This window comes from Pinus tabuliformis, chromosome 6 (genome assembly GCF_031772625.1).
Source record: "Pinus tabuliformis cultivar Carrire ecotype Pingquan chromosome 6, CPIR1, whole genome shotgun sequence".
Lineage (NCBI taxonomy): Eukaryota > Viridiplantae > Streptophyta > Pinopsida > Pinales > Pinaceae > Pinus > Pinus tabuliformis.
Genome location: NC_142292.1, coordinates 1551556733 through 1551584355, shown reverse-complemented (window position 1 = coordinate 1551584355; position 27623 = coordinate 1551556733). Strand labels below are relative to the sequence as shown.

At 35.6% G+C, this 27623-nt stretch overlaps 1 pseudogene; it reads right to left on the bottom strand.

Annotated features, from left to right (window-relative positions):
- Window positions 1-2092: 2092 nt before the first annotated feature.
- The window catches only part of LOC149264647 (L-ascorbate oxidase homolog), a 42195-nt pseudogene continuing 16664 nt past the window's right edge, over window positions 2093-27623 (bottom strand).

Genomic DNA, 27623 nt, shown 5'->3' with positions numbered 1-27623 from the left:
AATATTTTATGTTTTTCTATGCAAAATCAATAGAGAAGTGGGTGAAAATGCAATGGGCCCTTTTTGTGATATATTAATGAATTATAGATGATGAAAATCAATGTCACTCATCACTTTATCTAGTTTGTCTTGTGCTAAAAATACTAATTCCATAGGTGAAGATATTAATAATATCCCCTAGAGGAACTATTAATGAAGATGATCCCAAAAAATAAGCACAACACCCTTTGTCAAAAGTATCTTCATCCCAACATGATCTCTCACACTACTATGTGATATTTCATATATTTATTTTATTGGTTCTTAAAGATCTTATGTCACCATAAACATAATACATCCTCCTAACAATATTTTCACTCCTTACATATAAATATTAATATTAAATATTCATTAACCTTTGCCATAATAATAGTAATGGATATAAAAAATGCAACAAGAAAAAAATCTAATTCTTTTAAATGAGAAGCAATTGTAACTTTAACACCCTTTATATATTTTGTACAATAAAAAATTATTTTGTTTCAAACTCTTTTTCAAATTGCCTAAATGTATTTTCCTATAATTGATCAATAATTTGTGCATATTATCTTAATATTAGATATCCATTAACCTTTGCCATAATAACAATGGATATAAAAAATACAATATAAAAAATCAAATTCTTTTGAATGAGAACCAATTATAACTCTAATACCCTTGATATATATTTCACCCTCTAACACTCTTTATATATTTTGCATGAACAAAAGTTGTTGTTTCCAACTCTTTTTTAATCATCTAAATGTGTTTTCCTATTCAATAATTTTTGCACTACACATAGGTTTCCCATACCCCATTGGATTTCCTATTCCTGCTACTAGCTCAATTGATTCAGTAGAGAGGAGCCCATAACCAAAGGGAAAAAATGGAGGGGACTATGGAGATGTCTAGGAGCCACAGTAACTGTTGCCCCTCCTCACCATGACACTGCTAGCAGGGCCGCGTGATTTACTCTTAGCATCCATGGGGCAAAATGTCTAGAAGGAGCCCATAACCAAAAGGAAAAAATGGAGAGCAGTGTGGAGATTTCCAGGAGCCACAGTAACTATTGATTCAGCAGAGACGAGCCTATAACCAAAGGGAAAAAATGGAAAACAGTGTGGATATTTCTAGGAGCCAAAGTAATTGTTTCCCCTCCTCACCACAACACTGCTAGCGGGGCCGCGGGATTTACTCTCAGCATCCATGGGGCGTAGGGTCTGGAATAGTAACTATTTCCCCTCCTCACCATGAAAATTCTAGCAGGGCTGTGGGATTTACTCTCAGCATCCATGCGGTGTAGAGTCTGGAAGGAGCCCATAACCAATGGAAAAAAATAGAGAGCAGTGTGGAGATTGCTAGGAGCCACAGTAACTATTGATTCGATAGAGAGGAGCACTTAACCAAAGGGAAAAAATGGAGAGCACTGTGGATATTGCCAGGAGCCATAGTAACTCTTTCCCCTCCTCACCACGACACTACTAGTGGGGTAGCGATATTTACTCTCAGAATCCATGGAGCACAGAGTCTGGAACGAAGTGTTCACACAAAAATACCAAAAGCTCAAGTCCCCTGCACTCCTTCTTTCTCACATTTTTGCTCTTCAAACACATCAAACACTTAATTTTTTTTAAATGTGTGAATCAATTGTAGGACCAAGATATCCAGTTGGCCTCCAAAACCCTTAAAAACCTAGTTAGGGAACCCTGACCAAACACAGGAATGTATTTGAAATCGAGGGTTTGTATGGTTTGTGAATAAATGTACTCTGTTGAAGGATGTTGCCACTTCCATACCAAATTTGCAGGATTTAGGTATTAAGGGCTTGACTAGGATTTTTAAAAGCTTAGCCCTCTTTATAGCAGGAAAATCCTCAAATTTTCCTACTTGTTCTCCTTCTCAGACCTTGACTACACTTTGTAGTCTTGTACGCAGCTCCTCAACACATAACCTTCTCAATACTTTTGAATTACCCTCTAACGGTAGCGATTTCCACTGGAATTTGGTCATGGCCCTTTGTATTTTCTTCTCAGATTCTAAATGAAAGAACATAATTCCACATTTAGCACAACCTTCACCTTGTGAGCAGATAATGTAATTTTGGGACTTTCAGGAATGTACCAGCGACAAACACTCTACTTGTGTTGTAGTAATCTACAAGCTGCAATGGTGTTTTGGAACACACGTAGGAAACACCATTCACTACATAACATTGTTTTCCATCAATGATGGGGGCTTAGTTTGAGAGGATTATTGTTCGAGTAATGTTGATTTTCCCATAGTGGAAAGATCCTTCTGGATTTGGACGAGCCGCATTGGCTGTCCAGTTCCATCTCTACAACATTAGCCATTTAAATTTTGAGAACTTGATTATATAGGATATGTACAAACTCCTAGATATTTTAAAATTCAACTTTGTTTAGCTGAGATTCTTTGGGGCATTTTTCCTTCTTGAACCTAACCTAAACAATATAATCTAGAACATGCTTTAGGAGACTTGAACCTAGATAGATGAGATGGCAAGCCACAATCCCAAAAAATCAAACCAAAAAACAATTAGCCATTCTTTGAAATTTATTTTTAATAGCTATCCCAAATTTATATGATGATCTTTTATCTGTATTTTTTGGTAATCATAAAACATTATCAATCATACAGATATACATTCATCTATCTATTTATCTGTAAAATCTACAAGATTATCTCACACATGAATTATTCTAAAACCAAAGTAATCAGGGCAGCAACCAAACCTGATGGTTCTGGCCTGGTTCACAAACCAATTAATCTCGGTTTTTGGACCCCTGGAATTGGTCCAGAAACCTGCTTCTGGGAATTGTTGTAGCAGAAAATGCCAGTATTAAAAATAACAGGACCTTTGAAACAGGTAGATGCAATAATGTGATAGTCCTGAGGTGGCTAATCCGCAGTGACCATAGCAAAGTAGGACTGGCTAACATGAATGTGAAGAGAATCATATAAATTTCGAACGGTGTGAGATCCTTCTACCTCCACAAGCTTCAATTTGTGATCTTAAATCCTGAATTTCAAAGATGATGACAATCCCACATTTGAAATTCAGAGGTGGTATGTTTTCCCTGCAGATTAACAAATGTGTCATTTTAGATACATGTCAAGAGAAGAAGCAATGGATTCAAAATCCATCAGATAAAATCAAAATAAACTAGGTCTTGTGAATTGTTGAAAGGCTAGAAACACCTATACTAAATCTACCAAACTGCCTTATGATAGAGATTAGTGATAAGTACCTTGTTCCACTATAATTGCTATTTCATTTGGTAGCCCACGACCATGAATGTGAACAACATCAGGATTACCAATAGATCTTCCCACATCAAGTGTTCTTCTAAGGATCTGCCCAAAGATAGAATATGGTTAGATTGATGCATTGCAAGAGAACATTCCACTGACACGCTGAAGTTGAACATACCCAGTCTTTTTAATTTTAAGAGATATACATGTTTCAGGGATGGATTAATAATTTACAAAAGCGTTGGTTTTCTACCAGTTACCTATGAGCAGAGTGATATCACCATCAGGTGGAGGGAATGGAATAGGGATCAGGGTCCTTCTAACCACATTTAGTCCTCCAAATCCCCCTGTAGCTTTATGAAAATACAATGATGGGAAGTAATAGTAGCTACCTATCTGGCCCATCACCTCGAACTTGGACATAGAGTTTTCCTTTGGTATGGGGCAGTTTTTGCTAGGTATTCCATCTTTCCATGAATTTCTCCATTGTTGGATGCCACTCCTGTACCAAAACTTGTTTAAAGACCTCAACGCAATATTGTAGATCACCAAATAAATCCATGAATCTTAGTCAGCCAATCCACAAAGATAGAAACCAAAGAATTTACCAAGTTAATAAGAAAGCTTGATCCAGGTTATTAAATACATTCACAAAGATGTATTCATTGGTGACACTGTCACTTTGGGGTCTAGGAAATTGTCCATTTATTAAAATCCCCTGCAACATTAACAGAATGTGTCTCAGAAAAATCCTGGAAAATCATTTGTGAGCTACAACTATTGGCATTGAAACAGGCCTAGGATTTTTCAAAACTGTACCTGCTGAGGAATACCAAGAGCTCGTATTGTGCCCCATGGAATGTTCCATGTAAAATATCTATAGGGATATTCAGCTAGAGAACAACAAAAAAATGCCATGATGAAAAACAGCCTCAAGGAATCGATTGAATTCTTCCTAAAGATCTTTGGCCCTTTTTCTAGGTCTTGTTTTATATGTTTATTAGTTTCCAACAAGATGGGCTTCTTCAACAATGGTTTCTTTTACTCTACATGTTAATAAATTAGCTTCTTCAGAAAATATGTTGCATTCTCATATATATTAGAGAAAAGAGCAGCCAAACAACACATATCTTGCAATGCACAATAGTTATAACAAAAGAAATTCTAACTAAATTGAATGGACTGACAATCCACATTCCATAAATGTGGACTGAGATAGTAGAAGCAATCAATACCTTAATCCAACTTTGTTATAAACAACCCAACACAATTTAGACCTTAAAATTATGCACCAAATGCACAAATTCTTGGGCAACTCTTTACTCCATTCTACCTTTGGCCTATAATTTTTTTATTATAAAAAATGTACCTGTGATTATGTTTGTGGTTGTATTGATCTACAAGCCTGACAAAGTTTAGATGACAGAGAGGATAAATATTAAGGACTCGTTATTGTCCTCCTCTCAACCTCTATCAGTGATGTAAAGTAGAAAATTATCATAGGCACTTTCTCTATGGATATCCTGCAAATTTTAGCATAAAAGTGCCCATGAAAGAGGGAAAGTTCCACAATTGGGCTGGACTCTTCAGGGGGAAGATGAAACAACTTCTAGAGGAAAATCAAGAGGGACCACAATTCTTCCAACTAGCAACTATAGAGATATTAGCTGAACATTGAACTCCAAATGTTTCCTGTGTTCAATCCCTGTGAATGCTTCAACTTCTTTTTACCATTCCCCGATTTCCAACATATGCCTTTGTGTTCACTACACAAGAATCCCTCACAAAATTTCTTCTAAGCTTGGTTCTCAAAATCTTCATTCCATTTATCCCAACAAATGGTATAATTCATTACACTACACTATGCCTCCACTTAGCACTATCTTCTTTCCACACCACTTCACTCCTCTTTTCACCTCATCAAGCCCAAATAAAACACAACAACAATTGCTATAGTGGCAGTGAGTTGCTGCCACCACCCTAGCACTGTAAACAAACAACAAACCACCACTCTCTATCACATTAGAGGCCAAATCCTGGAATGAAGACAAATAACTCAAATAGAATTCCAATTCCAAACCAAACAACACTCACGCTTGGAGAGGAAACCAAAGTTCATAAAAGGGAAATAATGAGTCCTCATGCTAATGCCTGGTCAAATAAACCCACATGTAGTACCAAACTCCTCCATCACACACTTCTGAACCACCCACACTAGTGTGGGGAAAGAATGAAAGGGGATAAATTGATGTATTAACTTACTATCATGTCTGGTTTACATGATTTGACAAGTGTCTAAATGAGGGGGCTTTCCATAAGATTCAAATGCGTCATGAACAAAGTAGGATAGTGCAGTCAATGAAGGGATTTTCACAGCAAGGAATTCAAAGAGATTATTTCAGTGTTAGCTTTCCAAGAAGTATTGTTTTAATCTTTAAAGGCATTTTACGAGCAGTTTTAAGATATTACTTTGAGTTGTCTACAATGTTAGTACTATAGTTGGAAATGTCCTTTTGATGTCATTGTTTATTAGAATGTCGTTATTCAAAATCTGATGATAATATAGAAGTAGTCTTAAAGGAGAATTATGAACATGCACAATATTTTGATTTCTACTTGAAATAGCAAATATACAATTTTTTTCTTCGAAAAAAGACTAAATCCTTGAAGTGGTCAATTGAACGGTGATTTTCTAGCCAATACAAAAGTGTTGTTAAGAGTTGTTGGTGAAAAGTGAAGGAAGTTTAGTGTTGACGACAATGGAAGAGTCAACTGAAGCATAAGCAATGGAGTATTGGCTCGCTTGTTGCATCAATAGCAGCATACTTCTAGTGCATCTACATGCTAAAGTTAATTAAGTCTAATGATAATCTGATCTAAAGCCTGGTAGGTGTCTATTGACCATGTGGAAGCACTACCTGTGTTAAGTAGTAAATCATGATTCGAGCATATATTATGTTCCATTCATAAGTGATATGTCTGCGTATCCACAAAAGAAGCCAATCTCAACAACATGCCCTAACTCCCTTCAAATTCTTGAGGTAAACTTATTCTTATAAGTCAATTTTCTATATATATTGTTTCTTCAATTTAAAGGAAAGGTCCTATACATTTTCACTCAGAATCATACTAGACCGATATGTGTGAAGAGTGAGTTGGTAGGAATTATACAATGGTAATTGTCCAACCTAGAATGAAAGGGTGGAAGGGTTCAATGAATTTATTGTTAAAAGATTTATAGTGAAAAGTATATATCCTTTTATAAAGGTGTTTAGTGACTTGTTTGATTTTTATTTTTTTAATATAGAGAAATAGGGATGATGCTTGTGATAAGGATGGTATTGATAAAGTGCCTTCTTCCCATGCTTTGTTAGCTACTAATGACCTGGTTTAGCTTGAATTTGAGAAAAATACTAGGGCTATTGAATCCCAGTGGTTGTGCAAGATGGGATATACAGGTGTTGGACTTGGGAAGAGTGGATAGGGTATGGTTATCCCTATTGAGCTTGAGATGAGACTGCTTAGAGCATGACCTGGATATAGTCAGACTCCATTGCCATACGGAGGTAGTTTTAAATTGATTTGCAAGAAGGTTATTTTGTAATCATTTTTTTGTTTTCTCCTAAATATAATTATTCTGAGTTCCAGAGTGAAAATTCCCCCTACTGACGATCTGGTTGATGATAGTATATGCCTAAGTTGGAGATAAATGATAGTTCTGTTGATTTGAAGTGACAACATGCACCTTTGTTTTTGGGGTGATTACATTTTGCACCATCTATTTACCAAGAACACTACTCTTTTCCTTGCAAAAATTCTCATCATAAAGAAGAGGATCCGAGAGTCTAAATTCTTAGTATAGTAGCAGTGATGCTTATATATCTTTGTAAAAGAGGCATAGGAGGAATAATTGTGGACTAGTGCCAATTACCAGGATTGGTTGTGGGTTGGGTTGATGAGTGGTCATGGAAACATTTGTAAAAGTGCCAAAGAACTTCATAAATATGTGTATAATCAATTGTACACTCATAAATATCTCTCTACTCCTATTTATGTCTCTTGTTACTATGTTGGCATGTTATGCCATGCAAGAAAGAATTGATTCAATTCGTTCTATGTGAAGCTTATTAATTGTAGTGACCCTTTTATCTATGTTTAAAGAGGAATGTTATTGGGCTTGTTTGCATGTAAAAACCCAACTTGATGTCGTCAAGAACCGAATTATTGTATGCCTAGTCAATAAAAAAGCATATATTTGTTTGATGATAAGAAAATAAGGAGAAGTCAAAAAAGAAGCCACTGAAGGCCTGTGTACTGCTCAGATTAGAAACAAACCAAGAAACTACTTTTTTATATACACCAAAAACCAAAAAGAGATATTGAGCAAAGAATGTTATGTTTCTACTATCTTAGATGGCTCTATAATTTGCTTTGGTTGATACTCTTCTTGCATGATTTGGGAGAATCTATGATTGCAGGTTACATGATTGAGATTTCTTAGTTGATAACTTGATAGAACTATGATTTTGGAGACTATTATTAATAGAGCTTTTTGGGAAACATGTTCTAACCATTTGTGCATAGGCTCTTATTGCACCTTAGGTTAGGGAGATTGGAGGTTCAATTTACAAAGAACTCTTAATTGTAAGCCCTGTTGCATGAGATTGCTTCACTATGTTCCAAAGAGGACTAGGTAGAGCTGTTGTGAAGGTAACTATTATGTTACACCTCGTTATGGTGTGGGATTTTCACTTTCAATAATCTCAGCCTCACTATGTTAAGGGTGGAAATGATGGGAGATGTGATTTCTCTAAAAAAATTATAAGAAAGGTTGCAATAGTGATGTTACCTACAGGAAATTATTATTACAGAACATTCTTAAGATAATGCCAACTTCATAGCTCCTACAAGTTGTGTTTAAGGGAGGATATGAGAATATTTAATGTAAACCCAACTTGAGGGGTTTATTAGACCTTTAGGATTTCTTGATCATTTCATTTATGGTTTATTGCAATACCACCCTTTGGGGTTTTATGGGTAACCTTAATTGGTAAGGCTCTAGTTTCATTTGACATGCACATTACACATAATGTATTGTGCTCATTGGGATGATCTTACCTAGATGTACTTCATTTTTTAAAGGTGTTCTAAACACTACATCTCATTCAGTTACCTTGGGCTCATCATGAAACCCTAACAAATGAAACTTAGGAATTGTATGGCCAATTTGATATAGAGCAATATTGTGATGCCTACAAATTCATGGTGATTAGAAAATTTACCACAACTAATTCCAAGGTGTTGTTGGAATGTGAAGATTGAGGAATTATAAACTCTCAAAACACAATTTCAAAAAGCATCACGCATAAAAACTCCTTAATGTCCAAACTCTTTCCTTGGAAAAGGTCAACTGTGGGACACTCTCTTCCAAGACAGGGATTTCGATAACCTTAAGAATTAAAAAACCCCTTAATGTCTGAACTCTTTCCTAGGAAAAGGTCAATTGTGGGACACTCTTTTCAAAGATAGGGATCTCAATAACCCTAGGACTTGGATGGCATATACAGATCCTAAAATACTATTGATGAGAATGGAGAAAAAGGAGGAACAAGGATTAACAAACCATTTAGAGAAAGAAAAGAATCATTTATGAACATAGGAAATTAAAGACATAAAACTAATAGAAAGTATATATATACATTACAAAAAAGAATAAAAAATATTACTATGTAGTGAAAAGACAAATAAGTATTTAGTTAAGAGGATCTTGTTTCAAGCAGCTTAAATTTAGAATCATTTATCCTATCAAGATACTAAATCAAATCAATGGCCAATTCATTTGGATTATAACCCTCCCAAAAATAGGGACTAGCTCAATTCAAAATGTGTCCCACTATTAAAAAATATCAGGTTTGCTTAGAAATGCTAAAGCTATGGTGGAAGAAAGAACTAGAAGGGTCAGCATTGTTTAGGAAGGGAATAAAATTAACCAATATTATAAACAAATTAGAAATTTGGCCAAAAGAAAAGTAGAAAGAGGCTAATTCAATTAAGACAAAGCATCTACAAAATATTAGAATACATCAAGGATACAATGTCGGGAAGACTGACAGAATCATTCTAGATAGAAGAAGAGTGAGTATTAAGGGAATAGGAAGATATATGTGGTAGATAGGAATTAGAATGGAGAATTAAATCCAGAATGATGGGGACAAAAATATCAAATTCTTCCAAAAACAGCTGCAAGTTAGAGGTGCATTAGTGGTATTCACACGGTAAATTTGGAAGCTAGATAAGGTAGGAGAAAATGAGATTAAAGCTTCAGCAATTCATTTCTTCTTTAATTTGATGGGAAATAATGTGTCGGGATTTGGGAAGCAAAGATGCTTCTTCCTTACTTGCTAACATTCCCAGATTCGTAAACCAAGAACTAAAGGATTTTCTGTTGAAGCCCGTTTCTCAGGAGGAGACGGAAGAACCTATCTTCTATTAACAAAAGAAGAAAGCACTAAGACCATATGTTTCCTGAATAAATTTCTACCAGCCTAGATAGTAAAGCTGGATTTTCTGGAACAAATGGAAGAATCAAGTACAAAAGGAAAAATTATAGGTCTCGTAAACTCAACTTTCATTGCTTTAATTCCAAAGGGAAAAACTTTCATATTGTAGTAGATTTACACCAATTTCACTAGCAACACCATTCATAAGATCATCTCTAAATTGATAGCTCCTAGATTGCAGCCTTTTATACTAGTTTAATTGCTAATGAGAAACAGGGGTTTCTTAGTTGATAAGAACACACATTTTTCAGATATATATAATTTAGCTCCAAAAACTTTCCTTATGGATAAAAGGAAGAAGTCAGAGTCATATGTTTTTAATTTAGATATGGCATGTTAGCTTTTGGGGTTACACCAAGTGTTTTCACCTTGACAACAGAGCATTGTCTCCTAGCCCCTTGGCAATGGTTCATGGACATTTGGATGGCTCAGTTTGGGTGGATGACCTTGGTTAGGGTACTGGCATGGTGCCCCTCTCAAGGAGGTTGTTACCCTAATCAACATACTACAATGGGGAATCTATTTCTCAATCAATGGAGGTGTCTACCTATGAGGAGAAGCATTGGGCATTGACCCTTGGAGCTTGGGGCCATTGATATACCTTGGAGGTTGGACCTTGACTTGAGGATACTTGGGTTGAGGAGCATATTTCATAGAGGTTGGTGATGGACCCAAACACATATATGTTCAAGATGAGCATTGGAGCTGTGTGACCACATTGGTACACATGAGAGTAGCATTGGGTCAATGTGAGGGCACATGGCACACAGCTAGAAGAAGAGAGTCTTACATGAGGATGGTTGGATAGAGGACCCATTGACCATGTACATGTCAACAGTTCCAAGAAACAGAGTACACAATAGTGGAAATTTTTTTTTTGAGTCATTGTCATCATTGAAATCCCAAATTCTACAGTATTATTGTAAAAATGAGTCTAGTATGACTATGAAGTCATGTAAAAACACCCAGGTAAGCCTTTGATTCTTAATGAAGGATTTCGCTCTAAGGAGTTTTTTAACCTCCCTAAATGATTTTTGTTTCTAAACATGAATAATTAGCATAATTTTTCTCCTGGGCATTCCCTAAAGCTAGAGTGGAATTGCGAATGATGAGGATTTTAGTTACATGAACTTTATTATCAGTGGTTGGATTTCAGTTACATGAACTCTGTTATCAATGGTTGGGTAAAGGAGTCATGTAGCAGCTTTAACAACACGTTGGCTTCCATGGGAGAAAATCATTTTAACATGTTTCTAAATGTGCTTGATTACATTGGAATCCCACAATTATTTCCTTGTTTTTCCTTAACAAATTCTAAAAGACATGATCTGCAAATTTCTCCTGTGTCATATGAAACACTTAGACATTCTCAAGGAGGTATCAGATCTTCATTTGCATCAAACTAACCTTTTGCAACAATGATGTCAGAGTCCACTTTTAAAGGTGGAATAGATTTCACATCTAGAGGAAAATGAAATGCAGGCACCAGTTCCAGGGGTGAAAGGGCTCTTTCAACCAACAAGGTCCTTTGTTTGCAGGGCTCTCTACATCAGTGAGATTTATTAGGTGCTCAAAGTGATATCACTAAGATGTATTAGTTACTTAAAGAGAAACCAGGGTTGTAGTAGACAAGGAACCTCGCTACTGGAGCAATCCAAAGCGGGTATGAACAAAGTGCCATGACTGAATACTATATCAAAGTCTCAGATATGAGTGAGAAAGAGTGGCCTTTGTTTATTGATACTTTCGTAATTTGTTATCAGAAGTTTTTCCTTCAAGGAAAATCACAATTTTAAATCAATGTATTAAATATGAGTGAGCAAGAGTGGGCTTTCTTTATTGATACTTTTAGAAGCCGTTACTAAAAATAGAAACATAGAAGAGGACTAACTTCCGCAAAGTTAAAGTTGAGTGTTTCTGCAGGATGCTCTTCAAACTGTTTTGAAGATATGTGCTAAACCACTGCACTACTCCAAAGCATCAATAGATCTTACAATGATGTATATAAACAAAGAGAATATATGTGAGATCAAGGTACAGTTAGTGACTTGGCCAAAAAAGGATAAGGAACGAAGTTCTCGACTAAAGGAAGAGGAAATTTTACTTAATCGATGAGTTCCCTCCCATTGTTTGTCCCTAAGGAGATATTCACAAAATTGATCTCGAAAGCCAAACCCATGAACGTGATTTTACTTTTTAGTGACTCTCTGTGATGGTTGTGCTACTTTTAATGGATGTCTATAATACATGGTCAAGTTAATGGGCTCTAGAGGTTATAATTCTGGTGGATGTCTGTAATAGGCATTTTTAAGAAGGGGCTCCAACTTTTAAAAGAAAACTACAGACAACAGGATAATATCAGGCTTAACTGCCATACAAACAAACAGAACTCATAAAATGAACAGACTCAAACCAATAGAAGGAAAAAGAGAATCACTACATCTATTAAATCTACTTTGTTTTAAAATGTAGAGTGAAGTTGCCTATTTACAGCAAGCTGGGAGAAGTCTAGGATTTCACAAGGTGGTTTTCTAGTATACCAACAAAGCATCTCATAATTTACCTAAGTGAAATTAAATTGGGTATGTACATACACCACCTTAAGTGAAACTCAGGAAAGCATAAAAAAGAGGTTAAATATTAGAAATGGGTCCCGGTTACAATGCCATGATAGGTATCCATGTACATAATTCTTAGAACAGTAGGCAAAAAAACAAGGAGGACTCAGACTACCCTCCACCCCCTACCAGGATAACTTTCTTCACCCTAAGCAAGATATGAAGTTGTACATACAAAATCTTTGTCAAGGGTTTAGTAAATATGTTATCAAAAATAATACAAATCAATAATCCTACCGTGAATCAACTCTCAGATGCAATGCATGTGGATTTCCATATTATTGGTGCATTGATGCTACTAACTGCTTGGAAATATGGATAGCACTCTGATTAACACACCAAATTATAGTTTTTTTCCCTCTAAATCGGTCGAATCCAAATAGATTTTTTGGCAGCATTAACAACACCTTGGTACTCTGTATTTGTAGAAGAACGGGTCAGAGCCAAGATGAAAGAAGCAGATGTGGACTTGCAGTCATCGAGATCACCAGTCTAATTGGAGTCAATATAACCAACTAGATCTGCATTACCATCGGAAGAATATTGAATTTCACATGTCTGTCCCTCTAATGTAGCAAAGAATTCTCATTTCAACTTTCAATTAAGCTCATGTGGTTCTATCATGAACTGGGAAACTAACCCAACTGCATAGGAGATATTGGGACGACTATAAGCTTAGTACAGAATGATGCCAACAAGAGGCTAATATAACTTGGCTAGCAACTTTCCCCCTTACAAAAATGGCATGGGTGAAAATTTGTATCCTACACGTGAAATCTGCTTAAGATATCCTAAGGTATACTTGGGTTGAGAGATATCTATTCTAGATGCAGACTGAGCGATCTGTAATGAAAGAAAGTAGCGAAGGTGCTGTAAGCTTGTCGAGTTGAAATGTTGATGAAGGGTGGACTTTCACATGATCAATCAAGGTAGGTGAACTCCAATCCAGAATGGGATCATCCACATAGAAAGAAAGTAGGAGGATTTCATCGCCTTGCCACAGAATAGAAACATTTGGCTTAGAGTGGTAGTGAGAAAATCTTAGACAGGAAAGTAATCCATCTTCTCATACCAAGCCCCAGTGCTTCTTTGAGTACTAGGAATTTTAATTTTGCAGACAAATGAAAATTCTTGGATAAAACTTTGTTTGCTCCATGCATATCTCTTCCTGTAAATCCTCGTAAAGAAAGGTATCTTTGACATCCATTTGGTGTACTACCCACTTTGAGATGCAACTAGAGAATGAGCAAGGAAAATAGAATTCATTTTAGCCACGAGGGTGAAGGTTTCAAAATGGAAATGCCTTCAACCTAAGAAAAACCTCTATAAACCAATCAAGCCTTATAGTCGTCTACAATAATATCTGCTGCATACCTAGTTTGAATCTATGATCTACCAACATGGGAAAATTAATTTTATACTTGTCTACAATACCATCTGCTACTTCTCATCAAGGAAAGATGCTCATCTTCCATGGTTGTATCACACTCTACAACAATTTGGACCTCGCTAAATTCCTTTGGATTTGAAGCACTGGCCATAAATACTTCAGGAGTCTTTGAAGAAAGGAGCTAGTTTTCTGTTGACCCCAATTAGGAAGTGGTAGAATAACTTCACACATTGTGCTTCAAGAGAATGATCATGAGCTGGAGAAGTTAACTTGAAATAAGAAAATTATATGAATATCCAAGAAGCTGACGAGAATTCTCATCAAATCCAACACTCCCTTTGACGATTAACTTGTGTTAGGATCAAGTAATATTTACCCTTTAACGTCTTTTGGGTAGCCAACAAATATGAAAGATTTATTTTATATATCAATTGCCTTTCATTTTTCTTTGGATATGTGGGCCCAATCATTAAACCCAAAGACTTTGATATGGCCAATAGAGGTTTGTACTCCTCAAGCTTCCTTTGGGGCACCACTTGCACATATTTTTGAGGTGTGCAACTGTGAAAATGATTGGTACAATTGATGGCGCCAGCCAAAAATTGTGGGGTAAGATCTGTAGAATGGATCATACATTTTTCCTTCTCCTTCAAAGTACAATTCTTTTTCAGCAACACCATTTTTCTATGGATAGAAGGGAACACTATGTACCCGCTGAATACCTTCAATGGAACAACAGTTCTCAAACCTTTGGTTGATGTATTCACAGCCATTATCTGTATGTGAACATTTGGTAGATTTTCCATATTACTTTTCAATTAAGGCTTCAACCATAATAAAAATGTCAACAACCTCACTTTTGTTAATTACCTGTAGACCCAAGGGTGTCTAGAGTAGTCATCAATGATTGTAAGCAAATAGTGGGCTCTTTGAAAAAACAAGATAAGAAAAGGGCATGCAATATCACTGTGAACAGGTTGAAGAGCTTCTGAAGCTCTCCAAATTTTTTCTTTATCAAAAGTATTTTGAGGATGTCTGCCAAGAACACATCCAATGCAAACACCATCAACAAAGGATATAGGTTGAAAATCAATCCCCACCCGCCTCCCCAACATCTCAAATGAACTTAATCAGGGAGGCAACCAAGTTTTACAAAGGAAATTTCCTAGCACATGAAAGATTGTTTCTTAAAATATTAATTTAACGTTTATGGCAAAAGGTCAAACTCTCAAAGGCTACTACTTAGTGATTTTCTGGGAACTCGGCATCTCTATATGCAAGAGAAGGTGCAACAGTTTAGAGGAAGGCTGCAATGTGTGAGGTCTGTCATAGGTACAGGGAAACCATCTGCAAAAAAAATCAAGCAGAAGCCAATGATGACCATGAACAACAACTACAAGCAATCTATCAAGCCACAAAGAGGGGAAACTAGTAGATGGTGCTGCAATGACGCAACAATTTTTAGATCTTAAAATGAAGGTGGCCGAGGAATATGGAGGAAACTGATGCCCTGTAACTATGGTACTATGTAAAATAAAACTAAAGACAACAAGATAATACCAGGCTAACCTTACACTAGACAACATAACATAGAAAATGAACAGAGACTCAAAACTAATATAAGGAACAAGAGAATAACTGCATCTGTTAAATCTATTTTGTCTTAAAATAGAGAGTGAAGCCCTCTTTATAGAAGAGTGGGAGGAATGTAGCATTAAAGGTGATTGGTGGGTTTACCAACTGAGCATTTAATAATATACCTCAATGAACTTAAAATGAGTATGCACACTAACATGGCCAAATAGTCAATGTAGTAATACAGAATATAAGAAGATCGACTACGAACTGCCAGTCAAAAGGTCCAAAATAACAAAAATTCTCATCCAAAAGTTGTTCTAGCCACACTTCCCAAGTTCCAATCCTATATGACTGCTAAGTATAATGCTGTACAGAGTCAAAGGCTGTTTGAGAAAATAAACTACCTATTGGAACATGATAGAAAAAAAGAGCTACATTAAATCTAGACCTTAAGGGGTTGCTTCTTCAAGGCCAACTTGGATCTCCATGATATATTCAATTGCTTACATATCCAGATATCTGCTGATGATGATGTTATTTTTGATCCTGTAGCATAGTTCTGTGATACCTTGAATGGATAATGGTGTTCAGAGGTTTCTTCCTTAACCTGAGGTGAACATGACTACATTAGTAGTGCTAGAAGTTGAATATGAGCTGTAATTTTGGAAACGAAGGAGTACAGGGAGTTCATTCTTTCACCCAATAGCTCATATCTCCCCAGATGCCTATTCATGAATTCTACAAATTCCTTGTTATTTAATTGAAGCACTAACAATTGAAGAGCAATATCAATTGCTTGTTGGTCCTGGAGTTAGGTCTGCACTGTGAACTTATATTCCCAATCATTCTATCATCTCAACCACCTCCTAGAAGAATTATATAAATCACTTTGTGCCTTTGAAATATGGTGCTCACATTCTTTATTCCTTTCCTGACATCTGATAATTCACACATAACAAAAACCAGGTTGGCTATGATTAATAGCGATGGCTAGGTGTTCTACAGAGTCCAACACATAGAGAGCTCACAAAGACCAGAATCTTTAACCCATTCACCCCATAAAAATGTGCTGATGGTCAAGCCAGCCCAATGAAGTGTCAGGGAAACTATCAGACGTGCCAACCTAACATTCCACAGTGGAACAATAAAACCACACTCAAGGACCATCCTTATTTTGTTGCCCATGGTGATACCTGATGCATGCAGTGTGAAATAAAAGAGCATGCCAACCCAACATTCCACAATAGAACAATAAAACCACATTCAAGGACCATCCTCATTTTGTTGCCCTTAATAACACTTGATGCATCCAGTGTGAAATAAAAGAGCATGCACCTCTGCAGGGGCACTCTTGCTTGCCGTTTGCATGTGTAGGTTGACATTTTGGTTTATGTAGTGTTGTCATGCATTAGGTGATCACTCCTAATTTAACACTCCTCAATTGACATGGATGTTTGCACTTGAATTATAGATGTGCAAGACCTAGAAAAATTCTATTTTTTCAAACTTCTCTGCTAGTACTTTGGCTCTAGCTAAGACAGATATTTTGCAGAATGATGTACTATGATAGAGGATTATCTTAGCACATTTGCACTTTTTCTTCTCCACAGCTTTATCAACACAAGGCTTGGATAAACTGAAAGTGCTGCTTCATTATTTGAAGCATAGTTCAGACCCCTACTACAGGTGATTCCCTTTGGGACCTGGAATGATAACCCCACACTTGCATACCATGGATAGGTGTTTTGATTTTAATGGGTGTCTGTGGTAGTGGCTTTACTTATATTGTGTGCCTTGTAGTAGTGGCTTTAATTTTGTTGGGTACCTGAAATAGCGGATTTGATTTGGATGGGTGCCTGAAATAGTGGCATTGATTTGGATGGGTGCCTGAAATAGTGGCATTGATTTGGATGGGTGCCTGAAATATTGGCTTTCATTTGGATGAGTGCCAGTAACAATGGTGGATTTATTTTTAATGGGTCTGTAATTACTAATCATAGTGGTTTTAATTTTAACGCGTGTAAGAAGTTATAAATAGTTTTCATTTTTTTGTATGCGTTCAATAGTAGTGGTTTTATTTTTAGTGGGTGTCTGTAACAATAGTGTTTTCAATTGTAATGAGTGTTTGCAATAGTTGTTTTATGTTTAATGTCTGTAAAAGTGTTCATAATATTAATAGGTGCCTCCAATGGAAGTTTTAATTTAAATGGGAACATTGGATTTAATTTAAATGGGACTCTCTAATAATGGCTCTAATACAGATTGGCATCTGAGATAGTGATATTAATTTTAATGGATGGCTGGCATGGTGGTTTTAATTTTAGTGTGTTTGCAATGTTTGTTATAATTTCAATGTGAGCCTGCAATGGTGGTTTTAATTTTAATGTATTTTCAACGTTTGTTTTAATTTCAATGTGAGTTGGAAATTGTGGTTTAAATTTCAATGTACCCCACCAATGGTGGTTTTAATTTCAATATATGACTACAATGGTGGTTAATTTCAATGTCTACCTAGAATGGTGGTATTTAAGTTCTTTTCTGTAGGAGGTTTGCAACCTAGGTTAGTACAAGGGAGGAGACTGCCTTGGAAGGCCTGGGTATTTGAATGCGTGATAGCACAGGATCCCATCCAAACTCCACAGTTGTGAGGAAGGGCAAAGTGTCCATGGATTAGTACCATGTGGGGTGAAACCCCTGAGAAGTTCCTTTTTCCTTATACTTTCTCACGCTTCATCATTATGACACATTTTTTCCTGCAATCATAGGTTGGTTTATTCTATTTTGTCATTTTTTTCTGTTCATCTACACTATTGATCAAAACAATATTTTTTAAACATTTCCCAAATGTAGTGCATCATGTGTGTGAACATATTGTTGTAAGATGAAATCCCCAACAATTAATATTCCACTTTGGTATTTATTCATATTAGAAGTAAAAAGGCTCTAGAAAGACATTAATCAAAAGGGGATTAACAAACATTTCCCGCCAATTTATTGAAGCTGATGATGTATGTGTGTGTGAGTGATCATTTAATTAATTGGTGGAATCCTCAACAAATTGCCATGCTAATATTTATGAAGTTTGTAATTGCTTTTAATTTTGCAGAGAACATTTGTTTGTCCAGTAGATGGTTGCTTTTGCAGTTACAAGAGGCAGGACCATTTAAATCATCACATGATAAAGCATGAAGAAAAGTTATTTATGCCCCCAAGAGGATTGAAAACTGCAGTTATCCACTATGACTAATTTGAAACACCATATGAAGTGGCATAGAGAGAGAGGTGAGTCATGGAAGATTCTAAATCTACAACCCAGAGAGGTGATGAAGTATTCTTTCCCAAATCCATGTTGTGGGAAGGTTTTTAAAAATCCATAAAGGCTAGTGAAGCACCTGGATGATGTGAATTGTAAGTATTTACCCCGTCACTGCAAATATTTCACTTTTGTTTGCACTAGAATTGAGTGTTTGATTATTGCCCAAAATGATGGGCCCGCAGGTCTGAGTGTCAGTTTAGTTAAACATTTTATATCAGTTTTTCTTATTTATATTTCTACACCTCTAACATGAAATCTCGTATGTAGGGGAAATTTTTTTTTCCCAATAGTAATTTTGTTCCAAACTCTATATGGACTTTTCTTTCTAGTGAAATTGTTAATTTGTAGGTCCATCTTTTGGAAGATGAGTTGATTTTTTAGAGCACCTTTAAGGTATTTATGATGAAGTATAATCTACATGGTAACAAGAAAAGGATCGAACGTTTTAGCCCCTATTAGAGAGGCCCATTCGCACTAGAACTGAGTGTTTGATAATTGCCCAGAATGATGGGCCTGTAGGTCTGAGTGTCACTTTAGTTAAGCATTCGATATCAGTTCTACTTATTTATGTTTCTACACTTCTAACATGAAATCTCATGTGTAGGGGAAAAACTTTTTCCCAATAGCAATGTTGTTCCAAACTCTATACGGACTTTGTTTCTAGTGAAATTGATAATTTGTAGGTCTAGCTTTTGGAAGATGAGTTGATTTTTTAGAGTACGTTTTAGATATTTATGATGAAGAATAATCTATATGGTAGCGGGATAAGGATTGAAAGTTTTAGCCTCTATTAGAGAGTCCCATTTGCACTAGAACTAAGTGTTTGATTATTGCCCAGAATGACGAGCTTGCAGGTCTATGTGTTAGTTTAGTTAAGCATTTGATATTAGTTCTACTTATTTATATTTCTACACCACTTTCATGAAATCTCGTGTGTAGGGGCAAAACGTTTTCCCAATATCAATGTTGTTGCAAACTCTATATGGGCTTTTTTTCTAGTGAAATTGTTAATTTGTAGGTCCAAGTTTTGGAAGATGAGTTGATTTTTTAGAGTACTTTTAAGATATTTATGATGAAGCATAATCTACATGGTAACAGGAAAAGGATTGAATGCTTTAGCATTGCATTCGTTTGATATGCAAAGATAAAAATCAGATCTTGAAATCATGTATATTAATCTATTCTCGACGTGTTGTCCTTTATAAGTAGTTTATGTAAGTGATTCATAGGTTAGTGAGAGGTGGTTTATAAAGTTATAAGACATTACACCTCCAAATGGTTTTGCAAATCTGAAAGCTGGCTCTACGATGCAAGTCCCTGTGTTGATGTAATAGCAATCTCCCATAATCCAGTACCAACCTTTTCTATGGTTTCAGTGTTATGCACTCTAGTGTCGTCGTTGGCTCATTGTTGTTCTCTACACAATGTCTATAATAATTAATTTAGTAGATATATTGGATATATTTGACTGAATTGTTCTTAGGATCTTGTGCTTTCATTAGGATTAAATTCAAATCTGCAATTTTGAATTGTATACAATGTACATCTATTTGTTGTTTATTTTGGATTGATTCCATTTGTATAAAATATCTTGACTAATCAGAATCTAAGAGATAAAATTTGTACCATATCACAGCTTTGCCAAAAATCAATGTTTGGAAATGTGTACTGAAAATTCGAAAACACTATGTAATAGGAAAATGGTGAGTATTCCATACTATTTAGTTCTCTGATTTCTATACTTTTAACATATAGTAATTTTTGGCAGATAAGCCTTCATCCTGTACTAGACAAGACTACTTACCACTTGATTAACAAAGATAGGCTATCAATCATGAAGAAGGTAATGTCTTTATTTCAATGTTTGCTTTATGAAATCAGAGCATTCATCATTAACAACATATTGTGTATCCCGCTTGATTGTGTTTGGACTAGGCATCTAATTTTTGATGATTCTCAATTTGAATTCATTTAACAAAATGGAAAACTTATCGTTAAAAGTTTCTTCTGGGATGCAGGAAGTAGTTCTTGTAAATGCAATTCAAGGCTGAGTGATTGATGAAGAAACCTTAGTGGACCATTCGAAAGAAAATCCCATGTTTCATGTAGGATTGGATGTGCTTGAGGTAATTTACTTTATACGTTTCCTTGGCACACTTTCATGTGGATGTATATTTATTGCAGTTTTGAAGTCTGGTGCATGCAAAATATGTTGGTTTAACGACCAAGTTGATATTCGAATGAAGCTAGAATTTATGTTAAACATGGAAGGCAAAGCACTCTCTTATTGTATTTACTAGTTTTGGAAGACACATACTAGCAAGTTTCAATATTTTTGGTTTTAGGAATAAGTCGCTTCATTCCTTGTTTGACATGGTACAGAATGAGCCATACATGAAGCCTGGTCTTGCAGAGCAGAAGAATGTTGTTGTGGTGCCACACATTTCCTCAACTTCAAAAGATTATTACACAGACTCTTCATATGTACAAAAGTAGGAATGATAGGGAAAAATGAAGCTATATGTCTACAATTCCATAATTGGTTCTATCTTTGCCCCTTGGAGCAATTGGTTGAAGTCTAAATAGTAGTTTTAAGAGTTTAGCATTTTGTTGCATATTTTTCTGCATTTTTCATTTATGCACATTTGTGTTTTCTTTTTAGTTCACTAATTTTTAAAGGATGTTATCACAAGTTTTTCTTACAGTTTTGTATTTCTATCTAGTGTATTGTTTTTCCCCACGGTTTCTCATCAATATGTGAATTTTATTAGGAGATTTTTGTCTATTATAGGCTAGCATTCCAACGCCTTTATGTTCCATTATCAACTTTTCAATTTTAATTTCTTTGAAGGACAACCTCATTGAAAAGCGTGAACTTTCCTCTGATTTCTTCCATGACATTACCAAAAGTTAGCGGGTTTAGTGTACCTATTCATGTCTTTTTCATATTTATGCCAGACCTTGAAAAGTATGTTCAAAATTGTTGGCAGAGGATAGTTGCACAAAGTTCCCTCTACATTCCCCTCTTGCCACTGGCACTGCACTAGTACATTACTAATTAGTTTTATTTGCTAGGAATGGGAATTCACCTCTCCAATCCCCAAGACTCTTGAGCCATATTTCCAGTTCATTTCGGTTCCCATTTGTTGTTCAGCTTTTTGTTTTCTTGTTTGTTTGTTTGTTTGTTTGTTTTTTTTGTTCCCTTTATCTCTAGTAACATAGGCAACTCCAACATTTCTCTGTCAGGTAGTGGGAATGACCTACATCTTAATATGATCATAACCTTTCATTTCACCCAAATAGATGGCATTAAAATCCATATTCTGAAGATAAAGTATACTACGGTCTACTGCGAACAGACTACACTTGCAATCTATATTTTTCGCCTAATACAACCATCAGAGAATGTGGTCATATTAATTTTGTTCAAAATTGATTACATCTATTTGCATCTTTGCAAGCACATAATGATCCTCTTATGAAGGGAAAGGAGTCCATTCAGCTTTTTTCATAAGCTATATGGACATGTTTTAGGAGATGCAATGGCAATCCCATGTTGTATGGACATTGGATATTATAGATATTATTATTAATCCGTAGGTGTGGTTTATAGGGCGGTGAGGAATTTTGATTTTTTAATAATTAAATGGATAAAATTTGATATTATATTATAGATATTATTAAGCAGTAGGTGTGGTCTATAGGGTGGAGTTTTTCTACAGGATGCTCTGCAAACTATTTTGAAGATACGTGCTGAAGCAGTGCAGTACTCCAAAGCATCAGTAGATCTTACAATGATGTATATAAACCAAGAGCATATACTTAAAAAAAAAACACTCCAAAGCATTAGCAGATCTTACAACGATGTATATAAACCAAGAGCATATACTTAAAAATCAAATGAATGTCACAACCAAAACAAAAAATACAAGCTCACTACAACCAATATACAACAGGGTAGTTATTCTTCGCAGAAAAACACTAACCTACAAATATTAACCAACGTTCAATGGATGGTTCAAGAGATACTGAGATTGCTATGGGTTCATATCAAATACAATATACATGGTCTAAAGAGCAAGACCATCCACATGGCAAGGTGATTGGCTTAAGATTTTGTACCATGTTTATATCATGCTTTGGTATTGTTTATTTTTCTTTTCTCTATAGCAACTAATTTCTGAGGCACTCCCTTGTTTACAAACTCCTGAACATTATTATGCTGAAAATATCATCTCCAAGACAGACATGCATTGTGAGGGGGAACATTGCACTTTATTTCTAATTTGGTCCAACTAAACTTTATTGTCAGCACTAACAGCTATGTTTGTTCACTCTTCATTCTTGTTTGGTCATGTTTTAGATATGGGTTTATGGCAATAGTTTCGAATCTTTTATTGTGGCAATTGTTATATCTGATCAGAAGGCACTTGAAAGTTGGACTGCCACCAATGAGGTAATAAGGAATTTTGAATATTTGTGCTAAAATAAAAAGGAAAATCAATACATCTTACATGAGCTCAATGCATCTGGGAAAAACCATAAGGTAACGCATTCTGAATCATCCGTCATGATATCGCTTCATGTTTTGAATTTCCCTTTCCAATACATCTTTGGGAAATTTCTTTCAATTCTGATTCATTTTTCTTAGTTATCTGTTAATTTCATGGTTTTTGGAAGTTTTGATGTTGAATCTAGCTCAAAGGTTTCAAGATGTTGAAAGGTATTCACCTTGAACCCAAGTCATTTGATGTGGAAAGGGACCTGATCACTCCAACATTTAAATTGAAGTGACCTCAATTACTGAAGTACTACAAGGTAAGATTGTTGAAATAATTACTGTACTTGTTCCTGCTCCTTTGTGGTGATTTCAACCTTGCCTTTTATAGATATTGATTCCCCAAAATTCTATGCAATACAACCATTGCAGCTGGAAATATATCTATATTGTTTTCTGTTAGGTCCCTATAATACTAGTGATTCCCCCATTACTATTTTCGTTGTATCCTTTATTAATATTGTTGTGCCCCTATTATCCCCACATTTTTATTATTATGCCCGATAGAATCCCTCTATTGTTATTTTTGTGCCTTTATATTATTATTGTTAGGTCGGCTTGGTTATATTGTGACCCCTTAGACTCCTATATATAGAAAGGAGGTTTTGTCATTTGAATAATCCAAGAATTGTTCATTTGTGTAATTTAAAGGAGGTTGCCCCCTCGAAGAGGTTGAATTATAAGGCATTGATCTATCTTTTATATATTTTTGTGAGTTGGTTTCATAACATTTGGTATCAGAGCTTTGGATTCTAGGGTTTCGCTGCTTCAAACAGTTCATCGTGGTATTTTCGCCATAATTTTTTTTTTTGCAACATTTCAGATGCTATAAAAAAAACCCATTTGGGTTGAAATTATTCTAAACCTCGGGTAAGAATTTCATAGCTTTTTGTGCTATATTTTCGGAGATATGATCTAAGGAAGTTGGCCATTTTGTAGACTCCTGAATTACATTACAAACTGATGACCTAGGGAAAATATTCATAACTTTTGTTTTGAGCGTCAGATTGAAATTTCATAAGAACTTATAGAAATAGGACGAAATCTGGTTTCTTTTGTATATTTTTTAGATCCTAAGGTTAAAATAGTGACACATGACACTTCATACAAGTTCACTCTTCTGAAAAGGTATATAATCAAGTCATCTCGGGAGATTATGCATAACTCCTTCTTGGAGAATCTAAATTTGATCAGACTGGTGGCACTAGAAAGAGGATGCAGAGGGCTACTGCAGGTAGCAATTTCAGAACTAGAAGATTCGAAATTACAGAGATACATCAGATGAAATTTCAAGCTCCTACAAAGTGAAAAGAGGTGTGTAGATTTTTTAAAATTTTTGCATAAGCTTGGTTTGAAAAATTAGTTTGAAGGAATTCGAAGGGCATAGTGAAGCATTATTATAGGTAATTGATGCCCTGAGGAAAGAAAATGGAAACACCTAGTAAGAAACCTGAAAGCTCTAGCATGACTCGTGAGGAAGAGGAAGAAATGCAACATGATATATCAAAATTACAAGACGAAGTACAACAAATTTCATTCTCACTAAAGGTAAATGAAGCCAAGATGAATGGTGTGGAATCTAATATGAATGGAATGCAAGTTAAGATGGAAGCTAAGATGGATGGCATGGAAGCTAGGATGAATGGCATGGATGATAAGATGGAAGAACTGAAGATAAATTTGAATAAGTTGCTACAAGAAATGGTCACTAATGGTGAAAAGGTATTAAAGGAAACTCATGATGAGAAAAAAAGAAATGTTAATCATGATTTCATTGACTCTAATGTTGGATTGAAGACCCACCATGTTCCAAACATCAATATGAGGAAGTGTGATGGAAAGGATCCCGAAACATGGATACTACAAATGGAGCAATTTTTCTATCTCCATAATGTGCAAAACACACAAAAGGTACGTATTGCAACTTTCTATTTGGAGCCAAATCAGTTTATATGGTATCGATGGCTTCGCTCTTGTAAACAATTTGTGAATTGGGCAATTTTTATGGAAGAAATGAGAGCACATTATGAGGATATAAAAAGCAACAATTTTTTTAGCCAATTGATAAATCTCAAACAAAAGGGCTCAATGATGGAGCACATTGAGGACTTCCAAAAATTGAACATAAGGGTAAAAGATATTCCAGAGGGGCATAGGATTGATGTATTCATAGGGACTTTAAAAGATAATATCCAACATGAGGTTCACCTTTGGGAACCTGATTCATTGGAGAAGGCATTCAGGTTAGCAAGAAAAATGGAAAGAAAAATTATGGCAACTAGGAAGCCTACCACTCACAACTATAAAGATGGAAGTGCTATTGCCTCTAGCCTTCCACAACATACAAGGTTCACACCACAACAATTGGAAGAAAAAAGAGTAAAAGGGCTTTGTTACAGTTGTGACAACAAATACACTAAAGGTCATAAGTGTGCTGAGAAGAAATTATTCTACATAGATTGTGAAGAGGAGGAAGAAAAGGAACAAGAAATTTCAAAAGAAGAGGATATACTCCAGGAACAGACGCTAGATAAAGAAGAAATGAATCCGACCATATTTTGTAATGAATTGGCTGGAATTACCACTCCTCAAACTATCAAGATAGAATGACATATCAAGAAGAAAAAGGTAATAGTGTTGATTGATTCAGGAAGTACCCACAATTTTATTCATTGTAAGCTAGCCAAACAATTGAATTGCTTCTTATATATAGCACCAGAGTGTCAAGTGATGGTTGCAAGTGGAGGAGCCATAAATTTCTCTGGAAAGTGCCATAATATCAAGCTATCCATGGGATAATATGTATTGAATAGTCCAATGCTTTCCATTCCAACGTGTGGTGCTGATGTTGTACTAGGAGTCTAATGGCTACAATGCTTGGGTACAATAGCTTTTAATTTTCAAGAACTTTTCATGAAATTTTCTGCGGAAGGAAAGGAAGTTGAATTAAGGGGTATTAAAGGGAAACCAGGAAAGATAATCAACTCTAACAGTATAACAAAGCTTCTAAAGAAGGAACAACGAGGTGTAATTGCATAATTATGTTAACTAGATGTTTCCACAGTGAAATCATCTATATCTCTAGATCTCCAAAAACTCTTGGACAATCATTCCAAGGTATTTCAGACTCCAAAGGTCTCCCACCTATTCGTGATCATGATCATGCTATTCATTTGATTCCAGGAAGTGTTCCTCCAAACATCAAGTCGTATAGATATCCTTATGCCCAAAAGAGTGAAATTGAACGTATGGTTGCAAAAATGCTAGAGGCTGGTATAATTCAACCTAGTCAAAGTTCTTTCTCTTCTTCAATAGTATTGGTGCATAAAGACCTAGTCAAATTTCTTTCTCTTCTCCAATAGTATTGGTGCATAAGAAGGATGGATCTTGGCGCATGTGTCCAGATTATAAGGAGCTCAACAAGCTCACTATTAAAGATAAATTTCCCATTCCTGTCATTGATGAATTATTGGATGAATTGCATGGATCATTTTACTTCACCAAGTTGGATCTTCATTCAGGATATCATTAAATCAGAATGAAGACTGAAAACATTCTGAAAACAACATTTAGAACTCATGAGGGTCATTATGAATTTTTGGTCATGCCTTTTGGCCCTACCAATGCACCTTCTACATTTCAAGGTTTGACGAATTCCATTTTCAAACCCTTCCTTAGAAGATTTGTGTTAGTATTTTTTGATCATATACTAATCTACAGCAAGTCTTGGAAGGATCTGTTGAACATGTTGACAGGGTGCTCAAACTATTGAAGGAGAAATAATTATATGCAAAACGCTCCAAATGTTTCTTTGGAATACAAGAGGTGGAATATCTCGGTCATATTGTATCTCATGAAGGTGTTAAGGTAGATCGTAGCAAAATTAAAGCCATTAACGAATGGAAAATCCCAACATCCATAAAGCATCTACGAGGATTTCTCAGGTTGATAGGGTATTATCACAAGTTTGTTAAGAATTATGGGAGGATAGAAGCACCTCTAACAACGTTATTGAAGAAAGATGCATTTTCATGGACTCCAAAAGCAACAAAGACTTTCGAACATCTTAAAGAGGAAATGTGCCAAGAACCGGTCTTAGCTACACAAAACTTCACAAAAACCTTTATTGTGGAATGTGATGCCTCAGGAAATGGAATTGGTGCTGTTTTATTGCAAGTTGAAAGACCCATTGCTTTCGAAAGTCATCCAGTCAAGGGAAAGTATTTACAAAAAGCTATTTATGAGAAGGAAATGTTGGAAATACTACATGCACTAAAGAAATGGCAACCCTACCTAATGGGAAGACACTTCA